General features: G+C 37.4%; 1 long non-coding RNA gene across 1 annotated transcript; it reads left to right on the top strand.

Moving 5' to 3' along the window:
* Positions 1 to 11,445, top strand: LOC309812898. The gene is made up of 4 exons (XR_014295414.1): positions 1 to 530; positions 916 to 1,091; positions 1,973 to 2,064; positions 9,235 to 11,445. It is a non-coding gene; the product is annotated as an uncharacterized lncRNA (long non-coding RNA).
* Positions 11,446 to 18,905: the final 7,460 nt, after the last annotated feature.

The raw sequence follows: 18,905 nt of genomic DNA, 5'->3' as shown, positions 1-18,905 counted from the left end.
TGCATGCTACAGCGGAGTAGCTGACCGCTTTGGGATATCTACCATGTTCTTGTTCTTCTGCATGTTATCTCCTTGAATCCTTTTTCCAATCCTGCAAAGTAAATATTACTCCCCTCGTTTTACAGATGAAGAAACTGAGGCTGATGGAAGACAAGTAATCTCTCCCAAGGTCAGACTTTGAGATTTAACAACACGCCTGGGTTCAAACCCAAGCCTCCGCTCCTTCCAGCAAACTCAGCTCTTTGACAGATGTGCGTTCAAATGTCGTCCCCGCCTTTGTGCTGATGGTATGATCTTGGGCTGGTTACTCAATGTCTATGGCCCAAAGTGCCCTGGACTGTTAGGTGCAGAGTAAACTGGCATTCTGTGAAGCACCAGTTACAGGACCTGCCACGCATACTTTGACCAATGAATCCTTGTTATTAGGTTCTTCCTTAATGTTCATATTTATTTCTGGATGTAGAGATAAAAGACAGGTAAAAATGGAAAAACAATGCTGATGAGGGTAAACTTTCGGCTCCAGAATACAGGTGAGATATTTCTAACCTTTCATAGCGTACTAGTCTGCTCCAGCTGCCATAACAAAATAGCATAGACTCTGTGGCTTAAACATCAGATATTTATTTCACTCAGCTCTGGAAGCTGGAAGTCTAAGATCAAGGTGTTGGCAGGTTTGGTTTCTTCTGAGGCCTCTCTCCTTGGCTTGCCAAATGTGGGCAAAAAATTTAAATAGGTGGTTGTATTTGAGTTTGTATATCTTTATTGCTAGTGTAGTTGGATATTTTTCATATGTTTATTGGTCACTTTTTTTTTATTCTGTGAATTGTCAGCTCCTTCACCTTATCCATTTCTGATCATAGTTTAAATATTTTTATTTTGTGTGATAGTTACAAAGATTATGAAATTATATTTTAGAAATGCACTCTGAAGAGGTTATGCATTAAGTGACAGGGTGTTTGGAATTGTAAATAAAATAACCCCGTAACGTGGTGGACACCAATGAAACAAGCATGGCCGTGAGATACAGTGAGGACTAAGGCTTCATAGCACATTCCTGGCTATCTGTATGGACGTGTGAATATCCACTCCATGTGAGTATCCTCCAAAAGGTAGGATATGTCCTTGTACCAATAATTTTATGAGTCACAAAGGATGGATTAAAAAGGCCAGAGGAGGGCCTCCCTGGTGGCGCAGTGGTTGAGAGTCCGCCTGCCGATGCAGGGGATACGGGTTCGTGCCCCGGTCTGGGAGGATCCCATATGCCGCGGAGCGGCTGGGCCCGTGAGCCATGGCTGCTGGGCCTGAGCATCCGGAGCCTGTGCTCCGCAATGGGGGAGGCCACAACAGTGAGAGGCCCGCATACCACAAAAAAAAAAAAAAAAAAAAAAAAAAAGGCCAGAGGACACCTTTGGTGTCAAAGGTTTAAGCATGTATCAAAACATCAAATTGTACGTTTAAAATTTGCAGCTTTATTTGTAATAGCCCCAAAATGGAAACAGGCCCAATGTCCATTAACAGCTGAATAGATAAACAAGTACCGGTGTATCCATACAGTGGAATACTACTCAGCAAGAAAGATAATGAACTGTTCACAAAAATAGTGTTTATGATTCTTAAAATAATTATGAAGCATGAAGGAAACCAGGATTTTTTTAAAAAGCAAACGTTATGATTCCAGTCATGTGAAATCCTAGAAAATACAAACTAATTTACTGTCAAAGAAAGTAAATCAGTGGTTTCCCTGAGGGTCAGTGAGGGCAGGGAGAGATTACTAAAGGGCACAGGGTGAATATAAGGGTGATGGAAGTGTTCATTAGAATGGTTACAACGGTTTCATGGGTTTATATGTACATCATACAAATCCAATTGTACACTTTAATTATGTGCAGTCTGTAGCATGTCAGATGTCAGTAGAACTTTTTAAAAAATGGTTCAGTAAAAGTTTGGATCTACTTCTTTTTTTTTTTTTCAGAAACCAGAAGATTTCTCAAGCTTATATTGACCTGACCTTCTGACTCTCCATGCCTTGGGGAGGGTAGCCCCCCTTAGTGGCCGGCAACATTGGTAAGCAGTAAAGATCATTTCTATCTGAGTCGACAAAACTCTGGCTGGATGATAAAAGATTATAGGATTTCCCTTTCTTCTATTTTCATTTTCTTGTCTGTGCAGGAATAGCCTTGAGGTGAACAGTTCATAGGCTACAGGAGTAAACAAACCCTTATTTGCTCTGACAATGACCTCAACTCCAGGAAAAGCCCCAGTATGATATGTACACACTCATCTCTCATAACCGTAGTCATCAAGACATCTGTGGATGCACTTTCAGAAAAGGCACTGTCTCTCTAGTTTGGTACAGTCTCCTCCAGACCCTGTGTGATTCATATCACACACAGTGTCTCTGTACCAATTATGATTTCAGCTTGGCCCCTGTAGTCTTACCACAAGTGACTCTAGCAAACCAAATTCTGGACATCAGGGTGCATGTTCCTTTGTAGTACCTGGGAACAGCTCCCCCTCTATATGCTGGGTGTTATGTGACATCTCTTGGGAAAAAGGGAGTCAATTCGTCCTTCTCCCCAAACCACTAGAGGTTGTCACGACAGCTTTCCCCTCCTCAGGGTGACTTCTGGATCCTCAAAAAACCCTGGCATCCAGGCCACAGAAGAGAACCACAAAGTGCTGTAGTGTTTCCTAGGTGGCATTTGCCAGCAATGCAAAGTAGATCAAAACTGGGAGAAGAAAAAATTCTTTGCAAGTTGCCAGCAATATCCAGACTGGGTCTTTTTTTTTAATTTTTAAATTGTATTTTATTTATTTTTTTATACAGCAGGTTCAGACTGGGTCCTCTTGGCCAAAATGGGGTCAGAGAGGAGGGAACAATGTCCCCCTAAGGTGTAGGTTATGTGTATTAAATGCATTATTGATTTATGATATTTTCAACTTAGGATGGGTTTATCAGGATGTAACAACATCATAGGTCGAGGGAGGTCTTTATATTTAGCCAGTCTTTGACAAAGGAGCAAAGGCAATATAATGGCGTAAAGATAGTCTTTTCACCAAATAGTGCTGGAACAGCTGAAAATCCACATGCAAAAATAATGAACAGTCACAGACCTTCACGGTACCCCTTCACAAAATTAACTCAAAATGGACCACAGACCTAAATATAAAGTAACAAAAATATAAAATTCCTGGAAGATAACATAGGTGCACATCTAGGCTGACCTTGAGTTTGGCAGTGACTTTGTACATCCAACACCAAAGGCATGATCCATGAAAGAAAGAATCGATAAGCTGGACTTCATGAGGCTTTCAAACTTGCACCTCTAGATCTGTGGGCATTCTCCTTCTTGCCTATCAGGCCTCTCTTGCTTTTCCCCATGCCTCATCTTTTCTAGAACCCACAACCCATTAGTGCATTACCTTCTTGCCAGTAACCTTTGCACCATTGTCCGTCTACTGGACCTATAACGGCACAACTATCCAGCTTCTCTATTTTCAAATTCAGGCAGCTAGGGTGCTATGAGGGCAAATCATAAACTCTAACAATGGGAGTGGCTGTCTTTGCTGTCCTCTCTCTCATGCCCGATGGTAATTATATAATTCAAGCGTTCGAATTCTCTTCTAACCCCTTTATCGCTATTCTTTTCCTTTCACTGTCAGGAGGAAACCTTTTACTTTCCCTGAAAGTATAAAATGGAATTTCCTCTATTATTATCAACCTACCTGTGACTTTACTTCCTTTCTCCTTGCATCCAGATCATGCTAGCAAAGTCGCTTTGGTGTAAGTCTAATCTCTCCATCTGTACTTTGAAATCTAACCCTTTCCCTCTTCATGGCAATGCTAATTCACCATTTATCTGCTTTCTTTTCCCCTTATTTTCAGTTCTTCTTTCTCTGCCAGCATCAATGCTATGCGAAAATTTTCCAGTTTCTTTTCTGTTGAATTAGAAAAAAATCTCTTGCTGTCATATTTAGTTAATGTACTTTCATACTGGTACATATTCATTATCTTAAATCCATTACTTTCTATTCATTCTTCAATCCATTAAAAATTATATATATATTTGTTATTGTCTGTCTTCCCTACCTCTGGAATGGGTACACCACAAGGGCAAAGAGTTGGGTCCATTTTGTCTTTGATATATCCCAAACCTGAAAAAGTTCACCTTTCCTTTGAAAGAACTCCATTTCTTGGGACATAATAGGCCCTTAATAAATATTTTCTGAATAAGTGAATGGATGGTGGTTAGTGAGCTGGGCACTGAGAGTGGGCAGCTGAAACAGAACCATCTTAAATTTCCATTAAGATGATGACAGTACCCACACCGCAAGGCCCGAGCACATTTCGTCTTGATCTTGTTTACTTCACTTCCCCACCTAACCCTCTTTATCACTTACCTCTTGAAACATTTTCTTGCCTTGAGTTTCCTGACCTTGCACTCTATGCTTTTTTCTAATTTTTGAGTCTTTTCAGGATTCTTTGCAAGGTCTTCTTCTGTTAACCTGTTGATGTCAACTTCTAAATGTTAACGCCTTCTCTTGTTTTCACATGTTACACAGACTCGCTGGTTATGCACATTCATTTCCTGGTTTCTCAAATCTAAAGCCCAGTTCTTGCATCTGAAATTCCATCTGCATTGATCACTCTCCCCTTCTCACCTCTAACAGGCCCCAGAATCAGGTCCTGCTCCCATGCACCATGCCTTCATCTCCCCACTTCCCCAAGTCAGAGACCATCATCATATCCTTACTATTTCTCCACCTTTTCTTTCCTTTACTAATCATTTTTCTTATCCTGTCTATTTTAACTCTGCAATATCTTTCAGACTGGCATAAAAGCAATAGGTATGTGAACAATTTTTACTCACTAAAAATCTTAAACTTATCCATTACTGTAGAAATAATTGTACTGTATTATAATTGTCTGTTCATTGGTCCCTTTCACTCAGGAAAGTGTAAATTCCTTAATGGTAGGAATGTTCTCTGTTATCTTCTCAGCTTCTCACACCTGGTCTGGAAGTTGTGTAATTTAAAATATTTTTGGAAGGATAAGAGATTCTAGATAAATTATAGTTTTAATTAATTTAATTATTTGAGTATTTTTTAGTTTAATAGTATTGAGCACACAATAGCTGAAAGTATATATTGGGGCAGTCTTTTAAAGATTTATCTTGATGGAGGAAATAATCTCGGCACTATAGATTTGAGTCAAAAATATACTATTTGAATATAATCTATTAGTGTAATAAATTTATTATACAAGTTATAAAAACTTCACATAGAATCCTCAAATAAATACTATGACTAAACATGAAACTCTTCCCTTGTGTGCACATATACTTTATATTTTTATTTTTTATTAATTTTTATTGGAGTATGGTTGCTTTACAATATTGTGTTAGCCTGCACTGTATAGCACAGGGAACTCTACCTAATATACTTTAAACATTAGCAGGCTGCTGACAGATAGAAAAGTAGGTTTAGAAGTAGGGAAGATTCCTTCTAGAAAAATGGTACAGATGAACCAGTTTGCACGGCAGAAATAGAGACACAGATGTAGAGAACAAACGTATGGACACCAAGGGGGGAAAGTGTGGCGGGGATTGGTGGTGGGATGAATTGGAAGATTGGGGTTGACATGTATACATTAATATGTATAAAATAGATGACTAATAAGAACCTGCTGTATTAAAAGAAAAAGAAGAAGAAGAAGTAGGGAAGATTCCCTAAGGAGAGACTTGCTTTGCCAAGTAATGATTCCTGGCAGCGTGTCAGAAATGCAAAGAATCTGAGGCATTCAAACTACAGCTTGGCCAAGTTAATCTTAATATGCTGACATTAGGGTTTTTAAATACACTAAATGGCAGTTGTAACGTTTGAGAAAACTTTAATATGTCTCGGTCACGTGAAGCAAAATCTTGACCCCTAAACATTTTATTTTGCAATACATTTTTAAAGGGAACAGATTCAATTTTTAAAATTAATTAATTAATTATTTGTTTGGGCTGCGTTGGGTCCTTGTTGCTGCGCGCGGGCTTTCTCAAGCTCTGACGAGCAGGGGCTACTCTTCGTTGCGGTGCGGGTCTTCTCATTGCGGTGGCTTCTCTTGTTGCGGAGCACAGGCTCTAGGCACGCGGGCCTCAGCAGTTGTGACACTCAGGCTCAGTAGTTGTGGCTCGCGGGCTCTAGAGTGCAGGCTCAGTAGTTGTGGCGCACGGGCTTAGCTGCTCCGCGGCATGCGGGATCCTCCCAGACCAGGGCTCAAACCCATGTCCCCTGCACTGGCAGGCAGATTCCCAACCACCGCACCACCAGGGAAGTCCCGAGCAGATTTAATTTTTAGAGCAGTTTCAGTTTACAGAAAAACTGAACAAAAAGTACAGAGTTCCCATGTAGCACAATAGAAACGAATTCTCTGAGGCGGTGGGTAAGTGGAGAATAGTTTGTTTCCCAGAGGAAATGATTTCTAAGCTGGGCTCTGAGAGGATGAAGTTTGGCCAGAACAAAAGAGTCATCCATCTTCAGTTTCGTTATTTTGATAATTCCAGGAGCCTTTTACACTAAATATATTTCATACATACAACCACTTGAAAGCCACTCCCTTTCTGTATATCCTTGATACGATTTAGGATTGCAGTGGCAATGTAATCTGGGCACATGACAAATAGAAACAAGGGAACAGGATTTAAAAGACTTGCCATGCATATGCAAATCATGATGTTATTGGCCCAATCTGCTTGTACTTTGACTTGTTTTTCTGTCACTGATGATAAATTTGTGACCAATACAGCTGGAATCCTTTAACCGTGTTGTCAGAGATTGTAAAAGAAAGTCAACTGTCACACACTGAGGCTAAACATATGACCTTCAGTCCTATGCCAGAATAAACTGTCAAATGACTTAATGGTTGTTTGTTGAGAAATAAATATATGCACATATAGGTACAATATCTGTCCAAAAATATTCCTGATTTTTCCTTTAGGCAAATTTCTACAGAATTACAAAATTCTACAATTTCTGACAAAATTAATCCACTAAACGATTATAGATTACTTGAATTTTTAAAAAAAAATTTTCCATGCCCCCTTAGTATGTTTTGAGTGTCTGTAATTACAAATGAGAATTGGATGAAAACACTCATAAATATTTGTAGGATGAAAGCAGAAGTACAAGGTTTATAATCCAGAGAATAAAAAATGTGAAACAGTAACACACTGAGATTTTTTAAATTTTTGATATTTCCTCTAATTCCTTAGTCAGCCCCTCTAATTTAGACCATACAGTCTGGACGACTGCAAATAACTCAGTCATAAGTTGATGATAAGATAGGGGTCTTATCATCAACCTATTACTTTAGGTAATTGAAGTAATAACTCTTTGGGTTAATGTGCACAGCAATCTCATGGAGAAATTTGCAGATGACGGCCATAGCTTTAATGCGCTATTTGCCTGGGATCTGAAAGACTCAACCTTTAGTCATGCTTTAAATAAAAAGAAATACAGAGTGGCTCAAGTCATTTCCTGTGCTTCAAACATTTGGCAAAACTGAGCTCCAGGGTTGTTATAGCTGGCGTATTCAATTTGTGCAGCTTCTTTTGTCCTTAGGATACACTGTAACATCTGCTATTCTGCAGTGCATATGCTAATCACGAGAAGTCTTGTCTTATTATTGTGTTTTTTTTTCAATCTTTATATAGGAAAAATAAAACTCACATCAACCTTTTAGGGTGAATGATATGGTAGCATTATCTGTTTGCAGCCAAGTTTGGGAAAAAACACATTTTTTTCTCTTCATTTAAATTCTAAACATATGAATTGAACACCTACATATATGCACACACCAGGGCTGTAGGATGCTTGGGTTAAAGAACATCTCCTTGTTCCCTAGACCATGAGAGAAGCTGCTTTTTAAAACCCAAGACTTTTTGTTAGCAAGTGAGTCGCTTGTAATTTCTCTTCAACATATAGCTCATTGACAGTAGAATAGCTGTTTGTTTTATAATCACAGAAACAGCTGCACAAGGGCTCCTGTGCCTCATGGGCTTATCTTTCCTAGCTAGAGATACAAGAAGTGTCCAGGTCTGGGAAGAAATTTCTTAAGAACTGGTACTCTAGGTATATCAGTGGGAGTTAAGGTTGTAGGGGAAGAAAAAATATCTTTTCCCTCTACCCATTTTAGGTTCACTGGCTAGGGCTCTGCCATTAGACTGACAAAAGACTAATTAACAAGAAAAAAGCCAGCAGAAGTTTATGAACATTTTTATTGCACATATACACGGAAGCACCCAGTGACGAGTAACTCAAAGCGGTGGTTAGAACTTGGGTTTATGTAGCATCTTAACAAAAGAACGATAATATTATAGAGAAATGGCAAACCAGAAGAAAAAGACTTTGAGCTTCTGAGGGCAGCAAATTCTGGGAAGGCAAATATGTGGGAAGATGATGGCAGATAAGAGCTAGTTTTGGCAAAGTTTGTTATATAGATTCCTCTGGTACTGCCTCTGGGCTGATATGCGTCTAGGATTGTCTCCGATGATTATTTCCTGTTCTTCCTGGTAGAAAGGGGAGAGGAGGCACCTTTCAAAATTTGTGTACTGCTCTTGGGCAAATAATGGGAGAGCAGAGAGCTTTTCTTCTTCGGTTGCCTTCAGATCAAAACAATCCTTATGCCAAAGGGATATATTTTGGGGTAGCATATTCTGCTACCCTTGAAGGTCATCACAAACTGTCTTCAATAATGCAGTTCAGGAAATGTATTTCTTCATTTTATTAGGGTCTTTGCATGGAAAAAAAAAGAAATTTTATTGTCATATACACATGGATGTGTGTGTGTTATATGAATTAAACTTCATATGAGTAAGATTTCAGATGCATCGTTAGCTAGAGTGTCATATATGCATATATATATATTAAACAGTTGTTTTTAAAACAAATTTCATTTTTGAAAACAGTTTTAGATTTAAAGAAAGACCTGGGTGCCCTGACCTCTAGGGGGAGGTGGGAGGGACACACACACAAAAAAAAAAAAAAAAAAAAGAAAGATTGTGACAGCACAGAGAGTTTCCCTATACCTTGCACCCAGTTTCCCCTATTATTACCGTCTTACATTGATAGGGTACATTTGTTACAGTTAATGTACCAATATTACCTATTATTATTAATAAAGCCTGTATGTTATGCAGATTGTCTTAGTCTTTAACCTAATGTCCTTTTTTTTTGTTTTGTTTCCAGGATCCTTTCCAAGATACTACCTTACCTTTGGTTGTCAATGTCTCTTTAGCCTCCTCTTGGCTGTTACGTTTCTCAGACTTTCCTTGTTTTTGATGACCTTGGGAGTCTTGAGGAATACTGGTCAGGGTTTTTTGCATTTTTTTTCATTAATCACTCTCTTAAAAAATTACTTTGGCCGTGGCCAGTGGGTAAATTTCCCTTTGTGTAAGTTAAGGGATGAAGGTCCCCATGGCCAGATCTCATTTGCAAGAAGCCTCTTTGGTATAAAAGACTAGATATTATTCCAGAATTCCTGCTGTATGAAACAATATCCTCGTATTCATTGGGACCCTCTTTTTAAAATACATTTTGTGCAGATGTCCTTGTAAACCATGAAGGTACTTCTGTGATGATCTAAGTGGCTATTGAGGCAATTATGGGCTTTTCAGTTGATAACATTCAGGTATTATCAGGTACTATTCTGAATCTAAAGCATGGCTGCCCTGGGGTTCTCACCTGATGGAAACACTGCCTTATGTAACCTGTATTAGGAAATGTAGCACGTATGTGTGTGTGTGTGTGTGTGTGTGTGTGTGTGTGTGTGTGTGTGTGTGTTTCCAGCAGAATACTTTCGGTCATTCAACAAATCTTCATTGATTCCCAGTTCTATGCCAGACACTGGGCTGGTTGCACTGAGGGCCATTGTCAAGTCTTATTCTCTTGATTCTCCTGCCTCCCTGTTCTCTATTCCCTGACTGAGTCTCCCAGGAAACCCTTGAAGATCAAAGCTTAGAGAAACCAAATGAAAATGACTTTACCTTATAAACAAGACAGAAATAAATATTTTTAAACTGTAAGTGAAAGACGCAAAGTTTACAGAAAGTTAGCTTTGTACCCAGATTATAGCCTAAAATGTCTGAATGCAAGACCTTATGATTACAAATGTAAAGCATTAAATTGGGAACAAAGGTTACACACTATGTGGGATTTCTTCTTTCTTTTTCTTACTTCCAAATCATCTGTTTTTCAAATGTCTTGTAAATCAAGATTTTTTAAATTTTGTAAGTCAATGAATATTTTTAGTTTCATGGTTCTGGCAAGTAGATTGCACCCTTATTAGCATCCCAGGTAATCAATAAATATGGTCCACTAATAAAAAGGACAAAATTAAAGGGTTCTGTATCTCTGAACACAAGTTTTTAAGAAAATTTTATTCTTACCGTGCCATTTATGTTTATTTTGTGAATTCTAAGAATAAATTTATTCACTTTTTATCATGCCTTTTGATAGATATGAAAGTAAATTACTGCAATCTAACATTAGAAATATTGAAAACATCTTACGAAATATCATACTCATTAAGAGAGTATCTTGAGTGAATGGAAAGCAAAGAAGAAAATTTCCCATTTTTTGTGGTTTTTTTGTAACTTTAAAAAATACCATGTTCTCCAAGGCCAATTATTTGCAAGTGCCTTGGAAATAGTATAACTTAAATATACAACATCAACATAAGATAAAGCAGACATTAGCCCCTGACTTTGGAAATATTTAAAAATTAAAAATAAGTAATTTCTGCAACAGCCCAGCAGTTTTGTCTTTCGTTTTTCTAAGTTAGAAACGCTGTGGCATCATTTGTAGCATGAATCAAATTAAATCCTGCTTATTTTGTAGTGTGTCTGTAGAGATACAAAATCATCATTAATCGGTTAGGTACTTAAATATAAGGTCACAAATTAATCATTCTTTGGAATTGGGTGTATGGAAAGGGAAAGCTCCAGTCCTCTGTCCACCATTCACATGATATTTTTCCTTCTAATGGGAATATTGATGTATTTATGTGCTCAGCTCTTAGTATGTTTCACTAAAGCATTTACCATCTTTTATTATAAGATATCTGCATTTACACATTAAAGAAGGATATGTATATTTGTAGATTACTGCGATTAAATTTCTTTTGTTCAGGGGCCATGCTAGGTCATTCTAACTCTTCCTCATATATTTAGGGAGAAATTTGTCCCTCTTTTTAAGGTTTCACCTAGGACTTTGCTCCATACAAGAGCAGATTAGATTAAGCCCTAAGGAGACTGTAATTTTCTTTTTATCAATTACACATTTGTCCCTCTGCCTCCTAAGAAAGGAGTAAAAGTTCAGAACATCTATTTTTCTGGAGTGGAGAGCCTGGAAGTTCTTCAGAGTCGTTTCACTGTGTGATGTTCCACCAAAGCCCTCTAACCTGAGCAAGAAATGCCAGTTTGGGGTATAGGATTCTTCAGACACTTGAATTTTTCACCTTTAAACAGAAGGCTGGAAGCATTGTGGATAAAACATAGATATTCACAGAGCATTGCATTTATAAAGGTGTAGTAAGAAACGAATGAGCACGTGAAACCCATAGACCACTTTCTTTCAACATCATGAAAGTACTGTCTTACAGAGATTAAAAGAACGAAAGTATTGTCTGACTCAGAGACCGGAGCTCCTCTAATATTGTGCAGCTCCCAGTTCATAACAGCTATGTTTCTCAAACTCAACCAACCATAGAAAGAAGGGAAAAAACAAAAAAACCAAAACGCACATCTAATTGATTTCTTCCCTTACTCTGATGCCAATAAACCAATAAGATACAGCAACTGCTGGACCAAGGAACTAAGCTATAAGGAAGAGAGTCTAATAAATACAGTTTATTGTATTCGTTTGCTAGGCTTGGGGGATCTTAGTTCCCCTACCAGGGACTGAACCCAGGCCCCAGCAGTGAAAGCAAGGAGTCTTAACCACTGGACCACCAGGGAAGGGATAGATTGGGAGTTTGGGATTGACATGTACACACTGCTGTATTTAAAACAGATAACCAACAAGGACCTACTGTACAGCACAGAGAACTCTGCTCAATATTATGTAATAACCTAAATGGGAGATGAATTTGAAAAAGGAATAGATACATGTATATGTACAACTGAATCACTTTGCTGTACACCTGAAACTAACACACCACTGTTCATCAACTATATTCCGATATAAAATAAAAAATTGTGAAAAAAGAAGTAGCAAAAATAAATAAATTAATAAAAACAAAACAAGGGCTTCCCTGGTGGCCCAGTGGTTGAGAGTCCGCCTGCCGATGCAGGGGACACGGGTTTGTGCCCCGGTCCAGGAAGATCCCACATGCCACGGAGCGGCTGGGCCCGTGAACCATGGCCGCTGAGCCTGCGTGTCCGGAGCCTGTGCTCCGTAACGGGAGAGGCCACAGCAGTGAGAGGCCCACGTACTGCAAAAACAAAACAAAACAAAACAAAAAACAGCCAAAATTTATGGTCTCACAGTTCTGCAGTTTAGAAATCTGAAATCAGGTGGTCAGCAGGGCCATGCTCACACTGAAACCTGGAGGTGAATCTTCCCTCGCCTCTTTCTAGCTTCTGGTGAATTGCTGCCAATTGTTGGTGTTCCTTGTTTGACAGCTGCATAGGTCCAATCTCTGCCTTCGGGGTCACATGGCATTATTCCTGTGTGTCTCTGTCTTCACGTGGCCATCTTCTTAAAAGGACATCAGTCATGTTGGGTTAGGAGCTCACCCCTAGTTCAGTACGACCTCATCCAAACATAACTAATTTCATCTGCAGTGACCCTATTTATAAATAAGGTCACATCTGGAAGTACTGAGAATCAGAAACTCAACATATCTTTCTGGAGGCAGGGGGTGGGCAGAAACAGAATACAACATGTAACACTTAATATGTGTTTTTTGCCTGACTTGTTCTGAAAAGTGGAGTTACATTTGTAACTGTGCTACTCATTCAGAAAATCTGAGAAGGCAACATCCGGAGATACCAAGAAGAGAGACTTCCTGTCCTTAAAAAGGTTAGAATCTAGTTGAGGAAACAGATCATTTACAACTGTTGTAGGTAAAATGAAAATTCCTATAATAGCAATTTGGGTGAAGTTCTGTGAGAGCAGTTGATGGATGACATGTTTTTTGGCTTGAAGTGATTTTTATTTTCTTTATGCTTTAATGTTTTCTAAGTTTTCTGCAACAAACATTTATTTACCACAAAAATTGACTCGAGAGAACTTGAGAGTTAAGCTGCCTCAAAACTTTAAAATAAAAAACTCCTAAAATAATATGCTGTCTTTTCTTCTACGATCTACCAAGATGGTTCCTGAGGAATGTATAAGTAAGTTTCTACGTAAGAACCTATTTCTGAATCAAGACTAATTGTGACGTCTGCTTTATTATGAAATCTTTGTTTCTTATTTAGCAATAACTCAAACAGGCTTTGCAAGATGCTCAGAAATGGTTTCATGGGTGTAGCTACTGACTAAACAGGTAGGCAGAGAAAAGAATTAACTGGCCCCGCTGGTTCTCAGAAGTGGCCCTGAATATTGTAAGAAGCCTTCATTAGGAGAGGTGCACCTCACAGCCAGTCACCCGGCTATGGCATCAAACCAGCTCACTTCTCTACTTTCAGGATTTAATCAGTCTCAGTGCTGCAGTAACCAGTGATAAACCATCACCATCCTAATGCGATCATCTTGTAAGATTCCTCATCCAATATTTGCATGCCTTGGGCTGCAGCCCTCATTACTATCGCCCAGGCTTCCTCTCACACTTTCAACGATGAAAAACTCACTCTCAACCCCAGGCATCTGCGTTTTTGTTGAAGAGCGCAGTTATGAAGTTGTTTGTTATGTTGAACAGCAAAATATTTCCTAACTAGAAAAAGGTCTATTGTTCTCATTCTATCCCCCGGGATGACCCACTCGGGGTCCTCCGAGTGGTCAGAGACCCACTCGGCTCCCCCTTTCCTCCTGTTATTCTTTCAAATACTTGGAAGCAACCATGATACTTTGCCCAAATAGTCTTGTTTTCATCACAGATGTTTATAGCTTGTTCATCATGAGGTTTCAAGTCTCTTTACCGTCCTCGCCATTTTTTCTCTGGCCATTATTTTGAATTAGACCATTTCCCAGATCTGAACACAAAATTCTAATGATACGTGTGTTGTGTGTAGTAAGAAGTGGTCCCATCAGAAGGTATGATTCCTGTGATGCTTACAGTTAAATGAAAGTGTCAACTATTTTTCAGATACATTATTATCTTACCTCTTTCTCTGTATTGTACTTTTTAAAAAAAAACTATTTCTTTTTACTCAATATTTGAATTTTACTAACTCTGTGAAATCTGTTGTTATAATGTCTCCATCCAAGGATACTTTGGGTGTCAAATTTCTCATGCAAAAACGTGTCAATCTTGATCAGCTTATAGCAATTTGGTTTTCCTTTGTATTTGAAAATGATAGAAGCATTGGTTATGCTTCACCCATTTCACACAATCTGTAAAGTTATACTGTAGGCTTGCGGCTGGTGCCTGTTCTGATTTCTTGATGCCAGATCAGTTCTTAAATAGTTTGAATGTCACCCACTCCTGCCTTTAGATCTACATCAAAGGAATTGAACATAGATGGAGAGCTAGAATTAACATAAAACGTCAGAAGAATACCCCTGTGTGCTCTCCTCTGACATGATGGAGAAAATAAACTTATAAATGCTATATTGTCTATAACATCCGCATTAAGTAAAGAGTTGGAAAAACATGATTTTAATTAGTCAATTTACCTATTTTTGAAGAGATGATAGTTACAAAAGACACATGTTATCCAACCTTCAGGAGTACCTGTATTTGAAGTTTTTTCTTTAAAGTGCATCTCTTTGCAGCAATATGTGTTATTTGGAGTGTTGAGTCTTTTCTGGGTAGTTTGGTGAAAATGTAAAGTAATGTTCTCAGCGCAGTGCTTCTCCATCCCTATCTTCTTTCGATCTCTGTCCTTCATGCAGTTTTGAATCCGGCTACATCATTTTACTGCCATACGTCAGTGCTTACTTCTCATCTGTTTTCATTTCCTGCTGCCTTCAGAGCCCCACTCAGTGAAGGTGCTGGATCTACCATCCATAAGACATGTGCGTTTCCCAGGCCAATTGTTTATTTAAGGAAAAAGAAGAGAGGTCCACTCTATTTGTTAGGCGTTATATAAATATGCTTAAAAAGGAGGATTTCCTCATGTATTCCACTTCAGTCTTCCTGTTCAGGGAGTTTTAAATGCACCTTTTATCACTATACAATGACAGCTTGAGTTACAGTTTTATAATTGTACCAAATATATTAGAGACGTTGGAAATCAGGAAGGTAAGATGGAATCATAATTCTGAATTTCTCTCCATATGTATTATAAATGTAGGATTATCACATATATATACACTCAAAACCCGTTTGTCATTATAAAGCAGCAGATACAGTGCTATAATAGTAGCCGAATATGGATGTAAATTATGGAAGAAGAAATTGATAAATAATTGTTCTCTGTATCAGTCTTATAGTTTTATTTTCCCCTTTATTTCACATTCTTCTTCTTAGGGAGTTTGCTCACCAAGTAGTAGTTGAAGTCAAAAAATTCTTTAAAAAGGAACATAATAGAAGAAAATGTTCAATCAGAAACTATTTTACATTCCCTTTGACACTACCTTGTAACTGAAGTTTTAAAATAAACATAGAACTCAGATAACATTATTAATAAATCTTAAAATATTTTACATGATTGCCAATACGATTCTCGAATATGTAACTAAGATGGGACATACGGTACTACAGAGAGAAGAGAAACAGCAATGATTAAGATAATACTAAAAATAACATTTTATCATAAATGTTAATATTTAATGTAATAAATATTTAATATATACTATTCCTATAAATATATTACATACACTGCATTTAATATTTATAATACATATATATTAATACATCTTTTTATAATGTATAATAGGTACTATTTACAAGACATATATATTTAATATAATAAAATAACATGATAGTGTTTTGTGATTGATGTGTTTCAGGACCCATGTTATAGGCTTTACATATTATCTCTTTAATGCTTATGCCTCTCTGTGAGGTAGGCCCTACTTTATCTTCATTTATTACATGGGGAACAAGGAGGAAAGAGGTTAAGTATTATGTTCACAGCAAGAGAGATAATAAGAGGCCTGGGTGGGACAGAGTCTTACTTCTGTTGGACTCTCACATTTGTACCTAACTTTATTATATAAAAAAGCAGACAGTTCAGAGAAGTGTTATCCTGACTTTGCAATTTGTCACAAGACCTTGATTTTTGAATTAGATTTACCTTAAAAATTATATTTAGCTTAGAATAATATTAAACTGATTTTGTCATTTGAGAGCAGAGAATTTGCTGTGTGATCAGCACTAACCAGGGCTGGGATTTTTAACCTACAAAGTAAATAATCGTGTAGATAATGGCAAAGACTCACATTAAAAACTGGGAGAGAGGATATTTTGAAAGACTGTTTAGACAGGACTACCTCCATTCCTCTTAAAAAAATGAATATTTGATTTTATAAGAAATGACTTAATAACAATAAAAAAAACTTGTTCTGAGTAGCTCATGTTTACTATAATGTCTATTACTATTATTATCAACAAGAAAAAAAATCCAGAAGAAAATAAAAATAATAATCAAGCAAAAGCTATAAAATATGACCAATGTTAGTACAATAGATATCCATAGATACCATGTTTTCTTCTTTATTTGAAAAATCTGTACAGGCACTGATGGCAAAAATCCTTTGATAGGTACTTCCTGGTTGGTCCAGTGGTTGGGACTCCACGCTTCCACTGCAGGGGGCACAGGTTAGATCCCTGGTCTGGGAACCAGGATCCCACATGCTGTGCAACATGGTCAAAAAAAAAAATCCTTTGATAATAAACTTGTATTAAAGGATAGATGTGAAACCACTATGCAAAATCCCCCAAAATTAATTACCAGACTACATTTACTTTCGAGAAATTAACATACAAATAACTTTGAGGCGCCATTGTGTAGGCAGAGTAAAAATGGAGGCTGAATCATGAGATGTATGTAATTCAGTCCTTACAAAATTACATCTAGTTTCTAAGTCAGTTAATAATATGCTTATTAATCTGGATTATAAATACCACTTAGACAATATCTGTGTTACCTGATAGAACTCTAACTTCTACTTTTTTATTACTGAGGAAATAAATGTAATTTTCTATTCAGATTGAACAGTTACACAGAACACTGGAATTCCTAAGAGAATAAAGACCTGTATCCTCTTATCTCAGTTTTGTCTTTTGAGCCTAACACATTATGAGAGCAGCCTAGATGCGTTGGGATTTTATCCTGTTGAGGTTTGAATTACCTTATGGTTTTTTCATTTTATAGGGTGAATTACACTGTAAAGGTGAATATCAGCTAGCTACTGGTGTTTTTTTTTCCCCCCAGAACACTTTTAAAGTACATTAAACATTCTAGCATAAAAAGAGTGAAGTAAAAGTCACCAAACTGACTTACTAACTCAGCATAATTACCTAAAGAAAAGAAGACAAAAGTAGTAAATAATTTTTATCTAAATCATGATACCCATAAATATAGATGGCCTTGTTAAAGACAAAATAAATGTATTCAAATCACTGTGAAACAGCAGAGAAAGAAAAATGTCATGAATTTAATGTTATGTGATGTTTTCTTTAAATAATAATAAGAGGTTATCACAGCTTCTTGAAGTTGACACATGACCTTTAGATTTGTCATGCACAGTACATGATTTTCTTGTTTGGAGTTGCACTGGTTTTGTTCTGCGATGAAGTGCCTTAATTACTTTGTTATTCTTTTTATTTAGAATTTTGGACATTATTTCCAGAAGAGTCATAGTTTGAAGTACCTCAAAATCTTTGAACTCAGAAAGGTAAAGGAAGTTGCTTTATGTCAAATATTACAATAAAAGCAAAGTAAAAAGCAAACAGACACTGAATAAATATTGGAGAGACTTAGGTAGTTTTCTTTGTGTTCATCTCAAGCATGCATGGAACGCTCATTAAACTGTATTAGCTGGTGTAATAAATGTCATAAAAGAATCGTGGCTCTGGAAGCTTCCTCTTGGTTCCTTTAGAGAGAACCAAATCTGCAACAAACTGAAGTGAGAGAAAGTGTGATTGTGCAAAAGACACGAGGAGGGGATTTTACACACTCCTTCAGCAACCGTTTCTATTTTGCTTAGCTGTGCAACTGTACTGCACAATCATTCGTCCTTCCTTTTCAGTTGTCTTCCTTTTACTATAAGTTATGATAAGTTATTGCTTTCTGCTCTGTCTCCAGGTTTGGGTTACATTAGTCCACCACTAATGTGTGCCAGATGTTTGTCTGACCAAGATGGCTGGTTCTTCTCTTTCTCCTCTGAGTGAAGAATTATTTTTTTTTCTATCCTCCAAATGTGCTTCTTTTTAAATAATTTTTATTGGAGTATAGTTGATTTACAATCTTCTGTTTGTTTCAGATGTACAGCAAAGTGAATCAGTTATACATATATCCACTCTTTTTTATCAATAGATTCTTTTCTCATATAAGTCTTTACAAAGTATTGAGTAGAGTTCCCTGTCCTTATTAGTTATCTATTTTACATATAGTAGTGTTAATCATAATTGCTGGAGCCCATCACTGTATTATTTTTTTAATCAAACGTTTCATCACCATGAAGTTTTTTTTTTATCGGGGTATAGTTGCTTTACAATGTTGTGTTAGTTTCTGCTCCTCCTCATCTTCAGAAACTAGGGCTAGTTGTCACTGACATGAATGACCACCTTGACTTCCTAGTTATAGTTT

The sequence above is a fragment of the Mesoplodon mirus genome (assembly GCF_964341445.2).
Source record: "Mesoplodon mirus genome assembly, chromosome: 1".
Taxonomy (NCBI): domain Eukaryota; kingdom Metazoa; phylum Chordata; class Mammalia; order Artiodactyla; family Ziphiidae; genus Mesoplodon; species Mesoplodon mirus.
The sequence above is the reverse complement of the archived record's forward strand: the minus strand, read 5'-3'. Positions and strand labels throughout refer to the sequence as shown.